A 7,167-nucleotide genomic window follows, 5' to 3' on the forward strand; every position below is an offset into this window, starting at 1 on the left:
AGGAACTGTGCATGCTTTTTGTTTTAAAGTCATAGCAAAAGAAATGAAAAACTAAATGTAAAAAAGGAGTACTGCCTAGACATTTTTACAAATTAAAGTTATGCTTTTCCTTAGCACTGAAATGGTGTGTGGGTTTGCATGTTGCCAATATCACAAATACTGTTAATTATCTCTAATGAAATTCACCGAAGAGGTTTTAAAAAACTATGTCCTAGATACCATATATGTTATAACTGAGACTGTTACTGTATAGGAAAAAAACACACTTTAAAGCATGTAATGAAAGAAGCAAGCATATTATAGTTAGGAATTTAAAAGCTGCTAAACTAAGCTTCTACGATGGGCACAAAATTAAAACACTATTTTATGAAAGAATACTTGAACCATCCAGCAGTGTGCAAAATCAACACACTATCTATGGGGCACTCAAGGCTTGGTCCTAAATGATAGAAGTCTAAAATTTAGATTAGACACCAGCTAGCCATAATCATCGGACATGACTGAGCAACTTCACTTTCACTTTTCACTTTCATGCACTGGAGAAGGAAATGGCAACCCACTCCAGTATCCTTGCCTGGAGAATCCCAGGGACAGAAGAGCCTGTTGGGCTGCTGTCTATGGGGTCGCACAGAATCAGACACAATTGATGCGACTTAGCAGCAGCAGCAGCAGAAGCCATAATTATCACGTTTAGTATAAAAAGTGATTCTAAATACACAGTTTTCTCACTTCAGTGTAAGAACAACCTGAAGGACTTGTTAAAATCCAGCTTTCTGAGCCCCACCACTCTGTTCTGAATCAGGAGGTCTGGAGTAGAGTTCAGGAATTTGCCTTTCTAACTAGCTCCCCAAGGGATGCTAAGGCTGCTGGGTCCAAGGGAAATTGCAATCATTTTAGCTAAATAATTTTCTCCATTAATTAAATACTAATTTTGCTTTTATGTAAAAACTGGACCATTTTATCTATAGGGAAAATGGTCCCCTATCTTTTTCACAGCAATAATTTGAACATACATTTTAAAGAAGACAGACATTTGATTTGGGGAATAAAGAAATATTTCTCTCCTATTAATATTCCAGATTTCATTATTTACACTTCTAATCAGCAACATTATCTGTAAACCAAATTTAATCATTAGATATGTAAAGACAGTAGGCACAATTTCACAGCAGCCCAGGTTTCAATGAAAGGATTTTGAGTCAGAATTTTTAAGTGCAAAATTGAATGTCTACCTAAATATTCCAGTTAGATTTGATGCTTATTTCACAACTTTGAAATAAGATAGAATATAGTTATTTTCACAGCTGAGGAAATATGACAATTTTGTATCCTCCAAAAATCACCAATAAATAGATGAATGAATGAATAAACCAAGTCTTAATATGCTAAAATATGCACAAAGGTAAGAATTTATTCAACTCTTCAGTGTCCAAAAGGAAATAGAATCTGTTTAATTTCTTCTTTTCTCCTCCCTTGACAGCCATCTTTCCCTCCTTCTTAACCAATAATCTTCCATTTCCTTGAACTTTCAGCTCAAGATTTACTCAATACAAAAGCTTGTCTATCTAACTTAGATCTACCTACAGTACTCTATTCCTTTATTTATCTGATATTTCTTCTCGGAATAAATTTACTACTTGAGTATTTCACAAACTTTAGAGTGGAACTTTCTGTCTTTTTTCTGTACCCAGAGTACCTAGAATAAACATATAGTGAGGAGTAGGTTGCCATGTTTCATTACATTTCAAACCCATCCGAGTCCAGGAACTCATAGCTCTACACCTGCATTGCTTTAACAGTTTCTCAGATGGGCTGCCTGCCTTCAGCCTCTGTACAAATTATGTTTTATGATATTATACTCGGCCCAAAAGTGTATGTTTATATTCCAGAATCAATGAGTTCTAGAATTTCTAAGGATGTTAGAACTCTACAAGTTTAATACCAAAGCTATGAAAAAATGTTTTTCTTTATCCTTTCCTTCTGGTCTCTAATCTCCTAAAAAGTACTATATATCCTTTAACCCGCTAATCTTACTGCTTGAAATTTATCCTTCCAGAAAAACCTAAAAGATGGAAATGATGATATGCATTAATTTAGTTCTTTCAGAAGTTACAAAAGTTGGATACTAGCCAAACGCCTTAAAATAGAATGTTTCAACTGCAGCAAATCCGCTAAGAGACCACAGGACAGAAAGGCAAAATTAAAACCAATAAGACCATATAGAAACATGGAAAATATTTCTTATAAGCATAATAAAATGATCTATCTACCATGATTATACATGTAAATAAAATATAAATACTGACATAGAGAACATGAAAACAATCCATGTAATAGGGTAGTCATGTATATTTTTTGTATTGCTTTGGTCAGAAATTGAGGTCAGTATACAACGAATATAGACTTCTTCATCTTTTATATCTTCATATAATGTATGTAATGAACTTTATCATTTAGAATGAAGATGCAGAGTTTCTAGGAGGTCTTACATTACCATGTTTCATTATGTTCACTTACAGTGAATACAAACTTCAATGGAGAATTTTAGTAAAGGTTGTAGGTAATATGTTAGTTTCTGGATAACCATCAGTTAAGTTCAATTAATCAAAATACTCCCTGGTTCATTCCAGGTTTTACCTTGTATTGTGTACAAGAATAACCAAGAGCAGATGGGCTTTGTCGTCACTTTCTTTGTTACAAGTTTTGTATACAATTACAGACCACAGAACTGAACAGGAATTGAGCAGCTGAAGTCCAGGCCAGTCCTTTGATAAGGTATGTCTTCCACTATTTTTCATCCTTGTTACATTGAATTTTCATATGGATTTAACAATGGATAAATAAAAAGCCAGAATAGCTCCATGAGTGACTTATTTTCATTTCAAAATTCTGGCATTAAAAAAATCCAGTACCTAATCAGTTAATATTAATGCCTTCAAAGACTCTGCATGTCTACTAAATAATAGTGCAACCTTATAGTGGGACAATTTACACCCAGGCTCCCGGGACTCATTTATCATCTTTTTCCGTAACCCCGTAACAGTTCTTTTGGAACTGAGGAAGAAGATAAATGGATCCCTGAGAAACAAATATTTACAAACCTTTTGAAAATGCTGTTTAAGTAGGAAAGGAAATATTCTATTATCTATGCTGATCATATGAGAATTCACTTTGCAGGATCAAGTGGAGTGTGAACTGTTCAACCTCATAAGCATTTGCAAATAAAATCAAACAATTCCAGATTTCAAACTTATAAACAAAATTTCAAATCCCAGTCATCTTTTTACATAATTACAAACAGGTATGCTGACTTCCTATTCATAAATGGATTATCTAATATGTGGAGTATCCACCAGCACCTTTATTGGCTTACTGTCGTGTACCCCTCATTACCTGGTCCTCGAAAAGAAATGAATAGAAGTTGAAATGCAAACACCATCAAGAGTAAACTACAATCCTTGAGTTTCACATGATCACCACACACATTAACCATTAGCATTCTCTTTCTCTTAGTTGGAATAAGAAACATTTTCTTCTACAGAGTATTTGTAAAATTGAGTAATATTACAATACCCTCAGTTTTTCATTTCACTTTACTTACACAGAAAAAGCCAGAGAGAAACACATCAGTATTTTGACCTCAATGAGCCAGGATGAAATCTGAGATTTGTAATTTGATGAGACTGTGCTGAGATAATACAGAACTCTCTCCCCTAAATTCCTGGAAAAGCAATTGAAATCATAAGATGGTAAATTATAAATCTTGGCTTCCTATACAAATGACTTTGTTACAAAAATGAATACATACAAATGTAAAACATACAATATTCAGCATTATATAAGTAATACTGCTTTTTGCTATTACTATTCCCTTGTTCCTTACTACATGATTATTTATCTATGTAAACTATGTGATGTGTGGAAATCACAAAATACTAACAAGATTTATTTATAGAAGGAAGAACGTCCAGGACTTACTTCTGTCAATTGATTCTGTCCCAACATTTTAAATATCACACACACACACAGGTCTTCTCAATGTTCTCATTAAGTTCGATAACAGTATTTTAGAAAAAGAGTTCACTACTACTGCATTAAGGTAATTTATCAGGGTAGCCTGTGACTTAGACACAACCCTTAGTATGTTGTTCTATTTTCTTTATCATTTTTTGTTTTCTTTGTTATTATTTTTAATATGGTAAACATGTCTAACGGCTGTAATATGTTTCCCCAATCCCATATGAATGATAAAGACAAGCTACTAATTTGAAATTTAAACACTTGAATAAGCCAGAAGGGGGATAAAACAGAAACTGTAAGAGAGCATAATGGAATGGAAATTGCTCAAACTAGCTGAGCGATAGGGCAAAGCATACTGACATACGCCACGTCTCTGAATGAAGCAAAGGTATGTCACATGCCACCTCTGGGCTTGGTTGTGTCACTGCCAGTTTGCTAAGCTGTTCTCTCTCTCTGCCATACCTGCTATAAAACAACTAAATGTTAGAAACTTCAGTTATCATATTTGAAATATAACCTCTTGCAGACAGGAAAAACAGTACTCTAAGCTGCGGCTTCTGAGTTTTCACACATCTCATATTGAATATGCATTAACTTTTCACAGTAAGATTTAAGAATGTATTTTATTAACTATAATACAAAAATAACGTGTTAAAACAACTTAGTGAGACTATACCAACTCTAAGCTAAATCTCACAAGCTGTGAGAAAATAAGGTTCTTGTTAATATCAATGACTAGAAGTTTCATGTTCCATATAGGCTTTTGATTCATGATCAGTAAATTGGATTTCTAATGGTAAAAGAATAATCACATTAGAGTGAATACTTAAAAGGGCTTTCAGTAAATTTTTCTATCTGATGCCTAAGGGTTTCCAGGGGATTTTATATTATCTTAAATTGTCTAAAGTTTCCAATAACATACTTTCTTAAACAAGTGAATAAAAGGCCCCAGATTTCTACCCATAATTCTTTGTTGAAGGCTGTGTGGCACTCCTGGGCTGACATTTCATTCTCTATTATAGGTGTAGTTGCATCTGGTTTCCTCAAACAATAATCCACATGAGGATAGGAACCATGTTTCAAAACTGACTAGGATTTACTCAGTATTTAAGTCTGCGATCCATTAGCAGACATTTCCACCTACAGGATCACATCTTTGTTTTTAGCAAGTTTAACTTGTTTGTTTTTTCTGATCTTAATAGTAATACGTCTTTCATACCTGTGTACATATTTTAAACACCTTTGCTGATGTATAATTGACACAAAAACTACATGTATTCAATGCATACAATTTGGTGAGTTCAGATACACGCATACACCTGTGGAAACCATCAACACAATCAAACAAACGTACAATTTTCACCTTCAGAAGTCTTCCTGTGTCATATTCATTGTTGAATACATTATATCATCTTGCAGAACTATTTCCACTGACAAAATGGGGTTGTGAAAAGAGCCCCTCAAACCTGGTTCAAACATTCACTCCGTCAACTGCAGTGTCACCCAGAAAGATGTCTCCAAAATAGGTTCAATTTTATCTGTCCTATATAAAATAGGATAAATCAGATAAATAACATAAACAAATCAAATGTATATAAAATGCTAAGCTAGGGACTTGCCAGGTGGCACTAGTGGTAAAGAACCTGCCTGCCAATGCAGATGTCAGAGACACAGGTTCGATCGCTGGATCAGGAAGATGCCCTGGAGAAGGGCATGGCAACCCACTCTATCATTCTTGCCTGGAGAATCCCATGGACAAAGGAGCCTGGTGGGCCACAGTCCATGAGGTCGCAAAGAGTTGGACATAACTGAAGCAACTTAGCACACACATACAAAATAGGATAAAACAGATAAATAATGTAAACAAATCAAATATATATAAAATGCTAAGTGGAGTCTCCAATACACAGGAAGGTTCTCAAAACCTGTCCTCCCTTCTTCAGAAGTAATATGTGATGCACAAGAATGTTTAACATAACTGTATATCACTGATTACTGAAGTAATGAAGGAAATAAATGTTTATTATATTCCCCTCCTATAAAGTTTAATATCATACATAACACTTAAAACAAGCAGGCCAAGAATCAAATCTATCCACTAATCTTACAATATCTATACCACAATAGTATTTAATGTCTTTTCTTTTTTTTAAGTTCAAGAGAAATTATTCAAATATTTGTCAATTTCAGGGATGTTGCAGTTGCTCAGCAAATCTCCATTGAAAAAAATAAACACTATAATCAGAGGAAATGGAATATTTAGAAATATTGTACACACACATAATAAAACTGACGTTTGAAAAGAAGTCTGTTTGAAAAATGCAATTTATCCTGGAGTTAGTTACAATAGTGTAGAGAACACTCAAATTTCCACTTTCTCTATTACACTAATCTCAACGATGAGGACCCATGAAGGGAACAATATCTGATGAGATATTTTTTGGCACACCCGTTGTGTTTGGACAAGATGGACAGCATTTTTACCCCTTGAGCCAATCTGCTCAACAGCAGATATGAAAACATCACCTGCTAGCCAGTCACACACTTGGAAGAGCTTCCATACCTTTCAGAAAGTATAAGCTTCCCTGGATGGAAGAAATGATGCTACTGTATACGGAATTCAGTCATAGCACATCTCCTGACTGTGTTATCTTCAAAATCACAGTACCTTTTTGAAAAGAACCCCGATAAACTGAAGAGAACAGCACAGAATGGTGCCCAACATGACTGCCTTTCAAAAGATGAAAACAAGAATAAGACTGAATTTTGGTTAAAAGATACAGAACACTGTTGTGTGTTTAAAGATCTAGAAAAAGCTCCAGGTTTCTGAAAGCATGTTTGGTAACCTATTATTATTGATTAAGACACAGAAAAAATTTTTTCAGAAAGATCCTCAAAATGTGTTAGCTGAGTTCACTTGTTTTGATGTTAAAGTGATTTCATCTCAAAAGCATAAAAATGTTTGGATACATTCACACATACATACATCAGTTTCCTAATCAATAAGGTACACACAATAACAAGCTTTTACCTTTGCCATGGGAATAATAAACACATATATTAGATTACAATACAGTTTGATTTTCTTAGGGTAGGGGGAATCACAGTCATTGCTGGTCTTTCTCGTTCTTTTTATATGAGTCATTT

This window comes from Budorcas taxicolor, chromosome 14 (genome assembly GCF_023091745.1).
Source record: "Budorcas taxicolor isolate Tak-1 chromosome 14, Takin1.1, whole genome shotgun sequence".
Classification (NCBI taxonomy): domain Eukaryota; kingdom Metazoa; phylum Chordata; class Mammalia; order Artiodactyla; family Bovidae; genus Budorcas; species Budorcas taxicolor.